This window comes from Pleurodeles waltl, chromosome 5 (assembly GCF_031143425.1).
Source record: "Pleurodeles waltl isolate 20211129_DDA chromosome 5, aPleWal1.hap1.20221129, whole genome shotgun sequence".
Taxonomy (NCBI): Eukaryota; Metazoa; Chordata; class Amphibia; order Caudata; family Salamandridae; genus Pleurodeles; species Pleurodeles waltl.
Genome location: NC_090444.1, coordinates 1068204683 through 1068221698, shown reverse-complemented (window position 1 = coordinate 1068221698; position 17016 = coordinate 1068204683).

Here is a 17016-nt window from a genome sequence, read left to right as displayed (position 1 = left end):
TCAACACCCAAGGGAAGCTCAGGCAGACATTAGCACCACACATCACACAGGCATTCACCCAAGCAACATCCACATACAGACATACCAACACCCACTGCCTCCACTGTGTCCCCCTCCTCCTCATCTCCCTCCTCCCTCCCTGTCACGTCTCCACTCACACTTGCATGCACTACATCTTCAGCCACTACGTCCATCACCAGCACACACACCAGAACCCCCCGCACACGTGCAGTCACCACCCCCACTGCCATTTACACGTCCCCTGTGTCCTCTCCCAGTGTGTCTGTGACCCCCTCTTCCAAGTTACACAAACGCAGGCAGCCACCCACCCAACAGCCATCCACCTCACGACAGCCTCCAGCCCAAGCACCTGCACCCAAAGACACCAGACTTCAAACTCCTACAACCACATCCTCTTCCTCCACTCCCATACCCACTACACCTACCCCTCCCATTGCTCCTAAAAAGCTTTTCCTGTCCAAACTTAACCTCTTTCCCCCAACTCCCTCACCCCGTCCATGTCATAGGACTCCAGTCAGCACCTCAGCCACCACAAAACCGGGCCCTGTCATGACAGTCTGCCATGGATTATGGAGTGCCCCACCCTCCAGGGCAGCCAGTTCAGTACGGAGCCAAGGCACGGGCAGCCCACCCCCGGAGAAACAATCAAAGATAGGCAGTGGCCGGCGCGAGAGGGTGAAGACACCAGGCACCAAAACCCCTACCATGGCTCCAGCAGGAGGTGTGGAGACAGCTGTCACACCGCCCAAGGTGGGGAAGGGCCACAGGCGATCAGGGAAGGCTGGGAAGGGCAGCACGCCCGACAAGACCGCCATCAGCCCAGCTGGCCAGGAGGGCCCCGCCAGCCCCATCCCAGGTGGGCAGGAGGCCACCAACATGCCCGGCACTGCAGCCCAGGAGGGCCCCGCCAGCCACAGGACAGGTGGCAAATGAACTCCACGCCATGGCCAGATCCGTTGAACTGGGCTCTTCATCTCAAGCACCGCTGAACTGGGCACCGCCGTCTCAAGCACCGCTGAACTGGGCACCGCCGTCTCAAGCACCGCTGAACTGGGCCCTTCATCTCAAGCACCGCTGAACTGGGCCCTTCATCTCAAGCACCGCTGAACTGGGCACCGCCGTCTCAAGCACCGCTGAACTGGGCACCGCCGTCTCAAGCACCGCTGAACTGGGCACCGCCGTCTCAAGCACCGCTGAACTGGGCCCTTCATCTCAAGCACCGCTGAACTGGACCCTTCATCTCAAGCACCGCTGAACTGGGTACCGCCGTCTCAAGCACCGCTGAACTGGGTCCTTCATCTCAAGCACCACTGAACTGGGCCCTTCATCTCAAGCACCGCTGAACTGGGCACCGCCGTCTCAAGCACCGCTGAACTGGGCCCTTCATCTCAAGCACCGATGAACCATGAGCGCCAGGGGCTTGCCCGCATCTTAGTCGGGCAGGGCTGCACGAAGCAGTCTGGGCACCAGGCACCACCCAGAACCAGCGGAGACTGTTATCCACTTGTGAGACTGTGGCTTTGCACTCCCCAGGATGAAACAGTGGGCACGCCACCCACTGTAGAGACTTGAGAGACTGTGGCTTTGCACTCCCCAGGATGGAACAGTGGGCAAGCCACCCACTGTACAGACTTGAGAGACTGTGGCTTTGCACTCGCCAGGATTGAACAGTGGGCAACCCACCCACTGTCCGGACTTGAGAGACTGTGGCTTTGCACTCCCCAGGATTGAACAGTGGGCATGGAGGCCCCTCGTGGATCTGGCATCGTGGACTCATCTGGCTGAGGTGCCCCCCCTTCCGTTCCCCCTGAGGTGCCTGTAGTTTTGCTATCTGATGCCCCTGCAGTGTTCTCTCCATTGGAGTCAGGTATCTTGTGTGGGCTTTGCCCATGTGATTTGGGCCCAGTGGTCCACGGACAATACATGCTACAATGCTCGGACTTGTACATATATGTATATAACAGTTTTTGATGTAGAATTATATTTTTCAGCCAGTAATACAATATATTCTTATGTTTAGAATCATTTCCTTTTGTGTTTGCATTCTTCCGGGGGGTTTGGGGGGTGTCACTCTGATGTGTTGATACGCATTGATGTGTGTGTTGTAGTGGGTGAGGTTGAGGGTGGGTGTGTGGCGTATGTGTGTACCCGTAATATTTTCTCCACCCCCCTCCCCTGTGTCGTAGTTGCAGTACTCACCGTTCTCTTCTGCGCCGGCGTTCGTGCTCCTGGTAGAGGAGTAGGTACACAATCGCTGGGAGTATGTGGAGTTCGGGTTCCATGCTGTCCTTATTCCTCGTGGGCTGTATGGTGGTGAGCGTTTTCCCTTCGAAATGGCTGTTTCCGCCGTGTTTTTATCGGCGGGGCTACCGCCCCGGAAAAGGTGGCGGATTGGTAGGTTGTGATAGGGTGGGTGGTACATTGTCTCCCGCCTGTCTGTTGGCGGTGACCGCCGCGCTGTTTGTTTGTGCCGCCGTGGCGGGCGGTGTGGTAAGGTGGCGGTCTCTGTTGGCGGTTTCCGCCAGGGTCGGGATTCCATTTTTTTCCCCGCCAGCCTGTTTGCGGTTTGGCCGCTGGTTTAACACCGACCGCCAGGGTTGGAATGACCCCCTATGTTTGTTGTACATTTGGAATGGTTACTGAAGAACATGTTTTGCTTCTTCTGAAAGTAGTGCCGCAAGGACCATTTTAGGACCCTGTTTGGCCACCCTTATTTTTAGCTTAGTATTACAGCTTACATTTTTTTCACCTTTTATACACATTTTATTTGTGCTAGCAAGACTGCTTTTAGGAAAGGCTTTTACATGTTTTATCAGTGTGCTTTATTCTAGTAAAATAAGGAACACAATGCTCATTTAATCAGCCTTTGCACCACATATAATCAGTACTTTTTGCCCAAGGCTGTGGGGCACGGTACATGATATGCTAGCTTGTGTTTCCCATAAGGAGACAGCTTCTATTATCAAGTCACAGCAGTACATCAGAACTGTAGTCCCACTGTGGTATGGGCTATTATATAAACCACATACTCATCCAAGGAGGGAGGAGGTCATTCTGACCATCGTGGGACGCATATTTCATGACATGCAGTTTGGCTGGTGTTTATCTTACAACTCCCTGAGAGCATTGCTATCTACATGAAAGGCCAATTCCTGATACCTTAGCTAGTTATGGGGCTGAGACTTATTCTTGGGATCGGGCCAGGGAAAAGGTTACAACCACTATGCTCTCGGATATAGGCATACGGTTAGGTAGGAATCTCTAGAATCTTTGAATCTCTAGAAAAAACATACATTATGTTTAGGTTGTTTATCTACTTTACCATGTTCCTAATGCTGATTACCTTGCTTTGTTTCATCTGCCTAATTATCCAAGCTCACTCTTTGTTTACTAGACTGCCAAGTAGCTGAGCGAAAGTAATAAGATCTGTTTCCACTGCTTCCTGGGGAGTTGGAGTGTAAAGTTCTGGTTGCCATAATCACCTTTTACCCCAGTGGATTTGGAGGTTTGGGTGAGGCACTGTCAGCTAGCCAGGAGTTAGGCTGACAGCTACTAAAGTTGTGGATTGCACTCAGTCTCTAACACTCTGCAGTACTGGCATCCTAAACACACAGTGGTCTTATTAAAGTATGACCCGCATAACAGTAGTACCGTGCTGTTGGGCAGTCATGACTATAATAAGAATAGCTTAAATCACTGTAGATGTCAATGATGATAATGCTGTATTTATGGCTGTAGTGGCTGATGTAACAGGAGCATAAGATGTTATATTTACAGTTGTTGTAAAGTAGTCCAAATTACTTGGCCCTGACGTAGCTTCCTCTTCATCTTCTATGTCTACCTCTGTGGTGTCTTGAGGTGAAGTTAAAGTGCATATACTTATAAGTAATTACAATAGTATTCATTTTATTTATGTTGGTATATTCAATATTGCATTCATTAGTTTTAAAAAAAATCCCATTGATAGATTGTGTCAGATGTCAATAATAGCCTGTAATAATACATATAAACACTTGAACAAAAATGTAAAAAAATCATATTTATTTTTACAAAGATTAAAATAAAATGTTAACATTAAAATCATTGCATTATGTCTGCAAATGTAAATCTCTAAGAGAACCTAATGTATGCATTGTGTTTATTAACAATATCAAAAAAGCATACCTGAAATAGTGGGAACAGGCAAGGAATCATCAAATGCAGTCACACCAGAGATGGATTGTGTCTGAAATGTTGCATCAAGTAGTTGTTTGGTGGAGGTTCTCCCCTCCAGTTGATGAATGTTCATGTCTCCTTAAAGCCAATCTTTTTTTTAAATAAGAGAAGTAACATGTATCAGTGTTTCCATATGTCATCAGTACTTCTGCTGATAACACTGACTGTGTTAATTTCGTCCTGGGCTTGTGTCCCAATCCTCTTTGTTGTATCAGAGACAGACAGGGAGAATTTTTCAAATAATTTATCATACTGCCATACACACTCCTGAACTAATAATTGAAATTCGCTATCAATGAGCTTTCTTTTCATCTTCTTGATGCTTGTTTTTCCTCCTTTGGATTCTAACTTGACACTTTTTTCTCAATGTTTAGGCCTTTGTTTCATCTCTCATGTGTTCTCTAGTAAAAAAAAAAATGAATAATGAAACATATTCTTGGTTCTTCTGACATCATCAGTGGCTTCCCCTGCAATGGTCACTATTTTGCAAATAATGCAATAAATTGAAAATAATAATTACATAATGATATATAATATGAATAATAAGTGGATATTAAGAAATTACCTAATAACAGAACTCCACATTAAACATTAACATTTTTACCTTAATAATGACCCCTTAAAACTCACTATTAAGGAATCATTAATCATCTTTAGCTCTAGTTCCCAGCAATATTTTAGAAGAGCGAGACAAATAATGTGAACATTTTGAATACAAATTGGAAATAATGGTGTATTTTTTAAAGAAAAGTCCTCTGCATGATACTGGTGTACCTTGCTGACAGACACTTTTCTGAGTAACCCTAGTTTTTCTACTAAATGAACTCAACAATCATGAGTAAGAACTAAGGGTTGTTCTATTTAATATAACAAGGGACCTAGAGCAAGACCCCTAGTTCCAGGGGGCAACCAAAAGTGTACCCCTCTTTAAGAAAGCAGCTATTGACATCTTTGTCAGAGCATTTAGGTACTGACTTTGGTTACTGCATAATCATAGTTAGAATACAAGCTTTTTTTGCCTGTGCCCTTATGAGGTATCTTCCACAGGCTTCTCCTGTGTAATGTTCGAGGTCAAACTCATGTTACCAGTGCCTCTATTTTCTCTACTGTCAAGTATGGTTGGTTTCTGCAATTATGCGTGAAGGGTTATCATCAATGGTGAAGAATACAAGTAGGCTTGCTAGAGAATGAGTGGATACTCACAAAATAATTGCTGGCTTTGTACAAGGCTGTCCAGGATTCATGCTGAACCTGGGAGCCTACACATTCACATAGTTTTTCCCTCTAGGCAGACCATTTTAATGCAGCTGTATCTGATTTCCCGAAACAAAAATAGCACTTCCTTCCAGCCAGTGATCCCCATACTTTAACAAAATGGCCTCGGGTATGAGCCCGGTGTTCATTTTAGGAAGCTATGGAAATACATGACTAATTTACAACTGATGAAGCATTAGTTATTCTCCTCTACATCTGGAGACGTTCCCCACCAAAAATTAAAAACCTGCAAAGATGAACTTGGACAGTCCTCTCTCTTGACCAACAACTGGTTGCACTTTTTCAACATCTGAGGAGCGTCACACCAGTGTAGCTGACAAGAACTGTGTTTTAGATATAAGGCATTGCTGCTTGCAGCTTTCCCTACAGTCTGGGCAGAAATATGATCAGTGCCTGAAGAAAATGCTGTTGTAACTGATCTATGACCTACCTGAAGGAGGTTCTGAATAGCAACTTGCAGAAAGAGTGACTGACTACCAGCAAATTAAAGAGCTAAGCTGACTGAGAGGATCTGTGGTGGTGTAGACAACACCTGCTCCAGGAAAATGAGATCATCACAAGCCTACTGAATTGGGGTCATTAATTGCTACACCGCAACATTGGGACAAATGGGAAGCACTGTTGCCATATTCTCTTATTTAAGGCCATATCTGTCATTTCTGACCCTCAGCATGGTGCAGGCATTCTGTGTGCACCTTCTAGTTACACCAGAGGCCTTGTAGCTTCATTAACTTCACTCCCTGACCTAGGCACTTGGTGGGGTAGCTAGAGAAAGGCACAATTTTTCCAAAAACATTGTAACTTTGATTCTAGGCAAAGCTGTTCCAAATCTATCACCACATAAAGCCCCTTTCACAACCACAGGACCTAGTACATTCTTCACCTTTGTAGATTTTTGTGGGCTGAGGCACAGTAGGCATCACTTGAGGTCTGAGAAGGGCTCTGGATTCCTGTATAAATATCGAGTATGTTGGCCATCACATTTGATGTTCTTTGTAAATGTAATGTGTTATCCTTTCCACTTATTAGTTGGTTTCAATGTGTGCTGAAATGCTACAGTGTGCCTTGTGCACTTCTGAAGACCAGATAGGTAAAAAGTTAAGACTAACTGAGATTTGAAAACAGCTGTGTCTCCTATTTTTTATCAATCAGTGCTTCTGCCTTCTTTACATATATGTGTTTTTAATCGTTTTGAAATGTTTTTTCCCTGGCCAATACTTTGTCATTCCATTGGAACCTGCATTCTGTTAAGGGAGTTCATCATAGGTTAAACGACTGGGAAGCAGACCTTTTCCTCCGAGTGTATATTTAAGTAAAAGGCCAAGACAAAGCAAAAGTTCTTCAAGCTCAATCTTAAATCTACATGCAAGTTTCCATCTAGGATTGAGGAAATATATGCAGCCATATAAGTTCATCATCTGATATTTCATAAGTTTCCTCCCATCTTTTAGGGCTTTTGTGAACCAGAGTTTGAATGTACTTGTGGCATATGCAAGTAAATGATGTAAAATGAAATGTAGCACTTGTGGCTTGAGCCCATAGGACTGTTCCTTTAAGACCCCTGGCTAAAAGAACATTTTTGTAGAAGAAACAAAGGCCTGCAAGCCTCTACAGGTCAAAAGTCCTCCAGAGGAGAACCATTGAATATCCAAGAATCAAGTGTATGCCAACACTGATGATTCAGTGCAGGGGCATCTGCTATGCAAATGGTCAATTCCCCTTTCTAAATGTGGAGACTTAGAGGATCATTTGAAGGACCATTTGGAGCATGTTGGCAGGGATACTCTGCTAGAAATCAGTGGTGCTTCTGCATTATTAAACTTATGATTCCACCACTTGTTTTCTGAGTATTGCGAAGTACTGAGTTTACAACACCGGTGTAAAACTCTGACCTGATGGTACATTTGCCACAGAGCCTTCAGGTCAAAGTGATGGCTACACCACTCTCTTTGGGGAAAGGCAACCGTCTCTAATTTTTCAAAACACTGGGATCACCTTGCAAGGCATTGTGGTTCAGGGTAGGTAAGCTATGTAATAGCCTCCATAAGGAAGGCAGTCTGCATATCATGACTATTGTTTTCAAGAGAAATCTCAATCTTTGAGAGTTCGATTCTTGAAATCTTAAAACTTTGCAAAGTACACACAATAAAAATGGCATCTGTTCAGCAATATTCAGCCTTTCAATGAAGCCATCTTGTCAGTGGCACTTTTGAATCCCAGACCGAGGGGCAAATTTGCAAGGAATTTGTGTACGGCAGCGCCGCAAGACATTTTGCTGTACTGCCCTACACCAATTTGAAAGGGTAGGAATGAACTGTGTTTATGAGATATGGTGCATTCCTGTTCTCCTATTCAGAATGGGCACACAATGTGGGGCCTAGTGCCAGGGCAGGCATCCTTGTACCATAGTGCAAGGGCGTCTGAGTTGTTGGCAGGATTGTTATTGTGTAGGAAGGGACACTTTCCTGCAAAAAACAATCCACAGAGGATGTTTCCTCTCTCTATGTGTGCTGCAGAATTCATGTAAAAATGAGAATAAATAAATATATTTCTCCTCGTTAAGCCTCTCCTGGGTAGTGATACAGTTTTGATGCACTTCCAGGATTACAGATCTTTATAAATCTTGCAATGTGTCAAAACCCATTGCTGTTGCATGGGAAAACAGTGACTTGCGTGGTGCTGCCTTACACCATTTCTTCAAGGCCATGAAAAGTCATAAAAAGTGGCTTTGCATGGCCTCGTAGATATGGGTCTGCACTCTGCACCACTGAAGCGTCACAAAAAGTGACACACCGGCAGGGCAAGGGGCTTGTAAATTTTCCCCAGGTCTCTAAAAAGAGTGGGTTGTTTCCCCACCAGGGGAGCGAAGACCATAGGCACCGCCGAACTGCAAACCACGCACCAGGATCTAGTCACTTAATAATCCTTGAGAGCATGCTCATGTACAGCGTTGTATTTTCAATCTTCTGTAGCAAATGCAGTGAATTCTGCCCTTGTCCCCCTTTTTTACAAAAGGTGTATATGAAGTATGGGACCCCGGTCCTAGCGCCCACAGTTAACAGACTTAGGGCCATATTTATACTTTTTGACGCAAAACTGCGCTAACACAGTTTTGCGTCAAAAAAATTAGCGCCGGCTAATGCCATTCTGAAGTGCCATGCGGGCGCCATATTTATTCAATGACGTTAGCCGGCGTTAGCCGCCGGCGCTGCCTGGTGTGCGTGAAAAAAAACGACGTACAACAGGCAGCGCCGGCGTAGGGGGATATGGAGCTTGGGCGCCAAAAAATGGGGCTAGTCAGGCTGAGGCAAATATTTCGCCTCAACCCGATTTGCGCCATTTTTTTCGACTCCCAACCCCCATTGAAATGACTCCTGTCTTAGCAAAGACAGGAGTCATGCCCCCTTGCCCAATGGCCATGCCCAGGGGACTTCTGTCCCCTGGGCATGGTCATTGGGCATAGTGGCATGTAGGGGGGCACAAATCAGGCCCCCCTATGCCACAAAAAAATAAAAAATAAAAACTTACCTGAACTTACCTTAATGTCCCTGGGATGGGTCCCTCCAGCCTTGGGTGTCCTCCTGGGGTGGGCAAGGGTGGCAGGGGGTGTCCCTGGGGGCTTGGGAGGGCACCTATGGGCTCCTTCCGAGCCCACAGGTCCCTTAACGCCTGCCCTGACCAGGCGCTAAAAAACGGCGCAAAAGCGGCCGTACATCATTTTTTTTGACCCGCCCACTCCCGGGCGTGAATTTTGCCCGGGAGTGTAAATACGGCGCACATGCCTCGGAGTAAATTTTTTAGACGGGAACGCCTACCTTGCATATCATTAACGCAAAGTAGGTGTCCACGGTAAAAAATGACGCAAACTCCATGGACTTTGGCGCTAGATGCGTCTAACGCCAAAGTATAAATATGGAGTTAGTTTTGCGTCGGAATTGCGTCAAAAAAACCGACGCAATTCCGGCGCAAACAGAGTATAAATATGCCCCTTAATTTTCAGTTGAATTTGTTAAGAAAAGAGGATATTAAAAAGTATTAAACATCAACAAGTGCCATGCGGGCGCCATATTTATTCAATGACGTTAGCCGGCGTTAGCCGCCGGCGCTGCCTGGTGTGCGTGAAAAAAAACGACGTACAACAGGCAGCGCCGGCGTAGGGGGATATGGAGCTTGGGCGCCAAAAAATGGGGCAAGTCAGGCTGAGGCAAATATTTCGCCTCAACCCGATTTGCGCCATTTTTTTCGACTCCCAACCCCCATTGAAATGACTCCTGTCTTAGCAAAGACAGGAGTCATGCCCCCTTGCCCAATGGCCATGCCCAGGGGACTTCTGTCCCCTGGGCATGGTCATTGGGCATAGTGGCATGTAGGGGGGCACAAATCAGGCCCCCCTATGCCACAAAAAAATAAAAAATAAAAACTTACCTGAACTTACCTTAATGTCCCTGGGATGGGTCCCTCCAGCCTTGGGTGTCCTCCTGGGGTGGGCAAGGGTGGCAGGGGGTGTCCCTGGGGGCTTGGGAGGGCACCTATGGGCTCCTTCCGAGCCCACAGGTCCCTTAACGCCTGCCCTGACCAGGCGCTAAAAAACGGCGCAAAAGCGGCCGTACATCATTTTTTTTTACCCGATCACTCCCGGGCGTGAATTTTGCCCGGGAGTGTAAATACGGCGCACATGCCTCGGAGTCAATTTTTTAGACGGGAACGCCTACCTTGCATATCATTAACGCAAAGTAGGTGTCCACGGTAAAAAATGACGCAAACTCCATGGACTTTGGCGCTAGATGCGTCTAACGCCAAAGTATAAATATGGAGTTAGTTTTGCGTCGGAATTGCGTCAAAAAAAACGACGCAATTCCGGCGCAAACAGAGTATAAATATGCCCCTTAATTTTCAGTTGAATTTGTTAAGAAAAGAGGATATTAAAAAGTATTAAACATCAACAATGCAGATATTAATTTGTAGATTTTGTTCATGAATGAAAGTAAAAAAGCATATTGCATCCTATTCACTGTTCTTCTGAAACGAAAATTGGCTCCAACCAAAGTCTTAAATATTTCATACACACTTTAATAATGTTCTTAAATAAAAGATTTCGGCCCATATTTATACTTTTTTAGCGGCGCATTTGCGCCGCTTTTTGACGCAAAAACGGCGCAAACTTTCAAAATACAATTGGATTTTGCAAGTTTGCGATGTTTTTGCATCCAAAAGCGGCGCAGATGCGGCGCTAAAAAAGTATAAATATGGGAATTTATACTTACCTCTAGCATCGCAGAAATGTGTAGTTCAACTGCTGTCAGGTTTGCATGGGAGTCTTTATTTCATTCAAAATGTAGTTCAGCAGCCCTAAACATATACTTGATGCAGCAAATCAGCAGCAGCAGAACACCGGAAAGAAGCATTGGCAAAGCCAATAGCTCTGGATTTGTCATTGTAAAAGGTATTTTCTTGTTGATTATTTTTTCTACTCAACTTCCATGCATTCCTGCAGCTATCAGTTTTTAATGAATAATTCGATCTGGTATCTCGGCACTGCTCAAATTCAGTGCTCAAATTCACATGTTCGGTGTTCTTAGTTATAATGATATGGCTCAGTCGACAACCATACATACTGCATTAGGATCGGTGTGTGTAAAGTTAAGGTAACATATTCATTCCTCATTAGAGAACACTTGGCATGATTCACAAAGTTATTTGTGCCTCTAATTTCAAACTGCACATTCAAATAACTTTTTTCAGTGTAATGCCCCATTAGTGATTCACAAAATGTGATTTAACGTTGTAAAAAGGTTCACTCACATTTACTTTTTTGAATGAGTAAATCTTTTCCGAGGGGTAGTAAGTGAACGATCCATGGTGAAAATGTGGTAACACTTAGGGAAACCCCATATACGGACATTTTTGGATATTCACAAACTTTCTCTGACCATTCCTGCACTGAATAAGGACAGACATTTACTACTGTCAAGGCCAGGAGTAAATATATTTCCAGGATAGGAACAGGAAGGGACCATCTCTAAAATATTGGGTCATATTTATACTTTTTGACGCACAACTGCGCCAACGCAGTTGTGCATCAAAAGTTTCACTGCTGGCTAACGCCATTCCAACGTGCCATGTGGGCGCCTTATAAATGGAATGACGTTAGCTGGTGCTGTGGACTGGTCTGAGTCAAAACAAATGACTCACACCAGGCAGCGCCGGCGTATGGGAAAATGGGGGTTGTGCGTCAAAAAATGGTGCAAATCAGGTCTGAGGTTAAAATCAGGCCTCAACCCGGAAAACACCACAAAAATACTCTACACCATTTTAGAAAAATAAAGAATTTTCGTGTGAGCAAAACAAGACCAAAATGACAAAATGACAAAAATCCAATAAGTGAAACTCAATATAGATTTTTAAAGAATAAACTGCAATATAGTGCTTAGAAGTCAATAGCTCTAAAAGGTTACTTGAAGTCGCTATAGACCTGGATAAATCCAAAGTTCAGGCTGATTGTGATGGACCACGATGGAGGGCAGGCCAGCTACAGGACCAATGCAGGGCCCAATGGAGTGTTGTATCAACGGCTTAGAGCCAATGTGAAAATGATGCATCAGATATAATCTGTTCAGTCTGGGGGATCATCGTCATCGAACCACACAGCTGGTGATGCAAGTCCTTGAGCCCTTGCGATAAAGGCAATCCGTTGTCATCGAGCCATGCTGCCGGAGATGCGAAGGCGATGTGCCATGGCTGGTGGTGATGCATCAATCCAGAGCTGCACAGTTGGTGATGTGAAGTCCTCAACCTCAATGGGCATTGTGGGAGGATGTGGTGGTTACAATCAGCGCAATGCTGTCAATGCATCATTTTTGCATAAAAACATCTGCAGAATCCCCTTTCAAGGTCCAGGACTGGACTGACACCTCTTGGCAGGACAGACCTCACAGTTGACAGCGCCCAGCAGCTTGAGTAGGGTTGTAGGAAGTCTTTGATGGCCCAGATACTTCAGAACAGGAGGAAAGCCTGCAAACCCTTGGAGTCAATTGGTTCTGTGGAGAGATAGAGAGATAAGCCCAGTCTTTCTCACTCCCAGGCAAGAAGCAGCAGGCAGCAGGCCAACACAGCAAAGCAGTTCAGCAAAGCGACAGTCTCTTCTGGCAGCCCAGCAGCCCTTCTTCCTAGCAGAATGTCCTCAGGTCCTAAAGTCTACTGTCTTGGTGGGGCTTGCGGTCCAGTACTTATACACAATTGAGCTCTTGAATTGGAGGAGACTTCAAAGAGAGGCCTTCATAGTGTACAAAATCGCTGCACCTCCTTCCCTGGCTCCAGAAACTCTACAGGGTGTTATGCAGCTCTTTGTGTAGGGACAGGCACAGACCTATTCAGGTAAAAGTGTCAGTTCCTCCCTCCCACCCTAGCTAAGGAAGGCCCATAACTCTGGTGATGGGCCATTAGAATGTAAATGTCACACCCCAACTCACCTTGTGTGTGACTGCCTAGAGGGAATGCACAAAGCTCAGCAGTCACCCACACCAGATGTGTATTCAGAGACAAGCAGAGGCACACAATGGTAAAAGTGAAAACATGGCAATTCTCTAAAAGTGCCATTTTCAGACTTACAATTTAAAGTCCGACTTCACCATAAATTGTGTTTTTAAATTGTGAGTCTAGAGAAAATTAACTGCAAATTTCTATCTTTTCCCAAATGGAAATTAACCTTAAAATGTCTACCAAGGTAATCCCAATGTTAATCTATGCAGCCTTGTAGTAGTAAAAAAAATACTTTTGCAGTTCTTTCCCTACCAAGACATGTCAAACTTAAGCATACATGTCCAACCTTTCATATACAATGCACCCAGCCCTTGGGAATAGCAATAGCCTACACTAGGGGGAACTTACATGTAATAAAAAGGAAGGTGTGAGCCTGGCAACTGGGTGAACATGCCAGTTCGAAATGGCAGTTTGAAACTGCACACACAAGCTCTGCAGTGGTAGGCCTGAGACATTTTATAAAGTGCTGCTGGAGTGGGTGTCAAAATCAGTGCTGTCGGCCGGCTAGTAGCATTTAATTTACAGGCTGTGGGCACATATAGTGCACTTTACTAGGGACTTACAAGTAAGATAAATATGCCAATTTTCGATAAGCCAAGGCTGCCAACTTTAGAGCACTGCTTAGCAGTAGCAAAGTACTCAGAATCCTAAGTCCAGTGAACAAGTGTGTGTCTTGTTATCTGTACTAGTGCTTTTTGTGCCGTTTCTCTGTGCCTTTTTCGGTTTATTGCCTTCTTTGTTGTTCTGCCTGTTTACTGTCTTTTTTATTGCCTGTTTTTGCCTTTTCTGTTCTGGTCTGTTCTCCCCGTTCCCACCAATGCATCTCCTGCGGCCCGCCCCCCTCACGCCCCCATTTGCCAATGCCTCCCAGCTGCTCCTCCCTCCCACCTCCTCTTCTTAATGGCGGCTGCTGTGCGGTGCGGAGAGTGACCCCTGACCTGCATTAAGGCCAGGCACCACTGTACACACCGAGCAGCTCACCCAGCCTGGCCTTGTGTCCCCGACCATGCCCTCCCTGCTGCCACGAGTTTGAGGCCCTCCACCACCCGCAGGCATCCCTGGTGTCTAGTGGTTGCCGTAAGCATTGTGTGTGTGTCTTGTTATCTGAACTAGTGCTTTTTGTGCTGTTTTTCTGTGCCTTTTTCAGTTTATTGCCTTCTTCGTTGTTCTGCCTGTTTACTGTCTTTTTTATTGTCTGTTTTTGCCTTTTCTGTTCTGTTCCATTCTGTTCTCCCCGGTCCCGCCGCTGTGTCCCCTGCAGCCCTGACCCTCCCGCGCCCCCATTTACCACCGCCTCCCGCCTCCCACCTCCCAGCTGCTCCTCCCTCCCACCTCCCCTTCTTAATGGCGGCCGCTGCGTGGTGTGGAGAGTGACCCCTGACCTGCCTTAAGGCCAGGCACCACTCTGCACACCGAGCAGCTCCACCAGCCTGCCCTTGTGTCCCCGCCCTCGCTGCTGCCATGAGTTTGAGGCCCTCCACCACCTGCAGGCACCCGCCTGCGCCTCATCCCTGGTGTCTAGTGGTTGCCGTAAGCATTGTGTGTGCGTCTTGTTATTTGTACCAGTGCTTTTTGTGCCGTTTTTCTGTGCCTTTTTCGGTTTATTGTCTTCTTCGTTGTTCTGCCTGTTTACTGTCTTTTCCATTGCCTGTTTCTGCCTTTTCTGTACTGTTCCGTTCTGTTCTCCCCGGTCCCGCTGCTGCGTCCCCTGCGGCCCATCCCCTCGCGCCCCCATTCTCTACCGCCTCCCGCCTCCCAGGTGCTCCTCTCTCCCACCTCCCTTTATTAATGGTGGCCGCTGTGCGGAGCGGAGAGTGACCCCTGACCTTCCTTAAGGCCAGGCACCACTCTACACGCCAAGCAGCTCCACCAGCCTGCCCTCGTGTCCCCACCTTCGCTGCTGCAACGAGTTCGAGGCCCTCCACCACCTGCAGGCACCCGCCTGCGCCTCATCCCTGGTGCCTAGTGGTTGCCGTAAGCATTGTGTGTGTGTCTTGTTATCTGTACTAGTGCTTTTTGTGCTGTTTTTCTGTGCCTTTTTCGGTTTATTGTCTTCTTCGTTGTTCTGCCTGTTTACTGTCTTTTCCATTGCCTGTTTCTGCCTTTTCTGTTCTGTTCCATTCTGTTCTACCCGGTCCCGCCGCTGTGTCCCCTGCGGCCCGCCCCTCTAGCGCCCCCATTCACCACCGCCTCCCGCCTCCCACCTCCCAGCTGCTCCTCCCTCCCACCTCCCCTTCTTAATGGGGGCCGCGGTGCGGTGAGTGACCCCTGACCTGCCTTAAGGCCAGGCACCACTCTGCACACTGAGCAGCTCCACCAGCCTGCCCTTGTGTCCCCGACCCCACCCTCGCTGCTGCCATGAGTTCGAGGCCCTCCACCACCCGCAGGCACCCGCCTGCGCCTCATCCCTGGTGTCTAGGTTGCCGTAAGTATTGTGTATGTGTCTTGTTATCTGTACCAGTGCTTTTTGTGCTGTTTTTCTGTGCCTTTTTCAGTTTATTGTCTTCTTCGTTGTTCTGCCTGTTTACTGTCTTTTCCATTGCCTGTTTCTGCCTTTTCTGTTCTGTTCCGTTCTGTTCTCCCCGGTCCCGCTGCTGCGTCCCCTGCGGCCCGCCCCCTCGCGCCCCCATTCTCTACCGCCTCCCGCCTCCCAGCTGCTCCTCCCTCCCACCTCCCCTTCCTAACAGCAGCCGCTGTGCGGCACGGAGAGTGACCCCTCACCTGCCTTAAGGCCAGGCACCACTCTACACGCCAAGTAGTTCCACCGGCCTGCCCTCGTGTCCCCACCCTCGCTGCTGCCGCGAGTTCGAGGCCCTCCACCACCCGCAGGCACCCGCCTGTGCCTCATCCCTGGTGTCTAGTGGTTGCCGTAAGTATTGTGTGTGTGTCTTGTTATCTGTACTAGTGCTTTTTGTGCCATTTTTCTGTGTCTTTTTCGGTTTATTGTCTTCTTTGTTGTTCTGCCTGTTTACTGTCTTTTCCATTGCCTGTTTCTGCCTTTTCTGTTCTGTTCCATTCTGTTCTCCCCGGTCCCGCCGCTGCGTCCATTGCGACCCACCCCCCTCGTGCCCCCATTTGCCATCGCCTCCCACCTCCCAGCTGCTCCTCCCTCTCGCCTCCCCTTCTTAATGGCCAGGGGCAAGCCCGTCTGCACCCGTCCACGCCTGACCGTGCCCAGCGCCAGTCCCCCTGCCCCTCACACCTCCCACGCCGCCAGATGCCACTACATCACTTCAGAACTCCTCGCGCTCAACCCCAGCCGCCCCACAGCCTGCGTCCAGGCCCCCCCTAGGCACACCCACAGACCTTTTTCCTGCCGCACGTGCCACTTCACCTGCGCTCAGGCCACCAAGCACCACAACAACACCACCCACCTCAACCACCTCAGCTGCATCCTCCTCAACACCCGCTCCGTCCACAAGCACGCCATCAAACTCTTGGACCTGCTCACATCAACCTCCCCAGACATCGCCTTCGTCACCGAAACCTGGATGAACCCCTCATCAGAACTAGACATTGCCATAGCCATCCCTGAGGGCTTCAAGATCACCCGAGGAGACCGTACCAACAAACCAGGAGGAGGAATCGCCATAGTCCACAGAAGCTCCATCAGGATCTGAACCGCATCCACGACGCCCTAGATGCCGCAGAACACCTGCACTTCCAGATATACGTCAATGCCAACACCACCCATAGAGGAACCTTTGTCTACAGACCACCGGGCCCCCACCCTCAATTCTGCGACACCATCGCCAACACTATCAGCACCAACGCCCTCGCCTCCACCGACTACATGCTCCTCAGTGACCTGATTTTCCACCTGGAGAACACCGGCGACAGCAACTCCTCAGCCCTACTGGACAACCTTGCCAACCTCAGCCTCAAGCAACTGGTCACCTCGCCCATTCACTCGGCCAGTCACACACTCAATGCCATCTTCTCCTCCAGCAGCCACATCACCTTCAC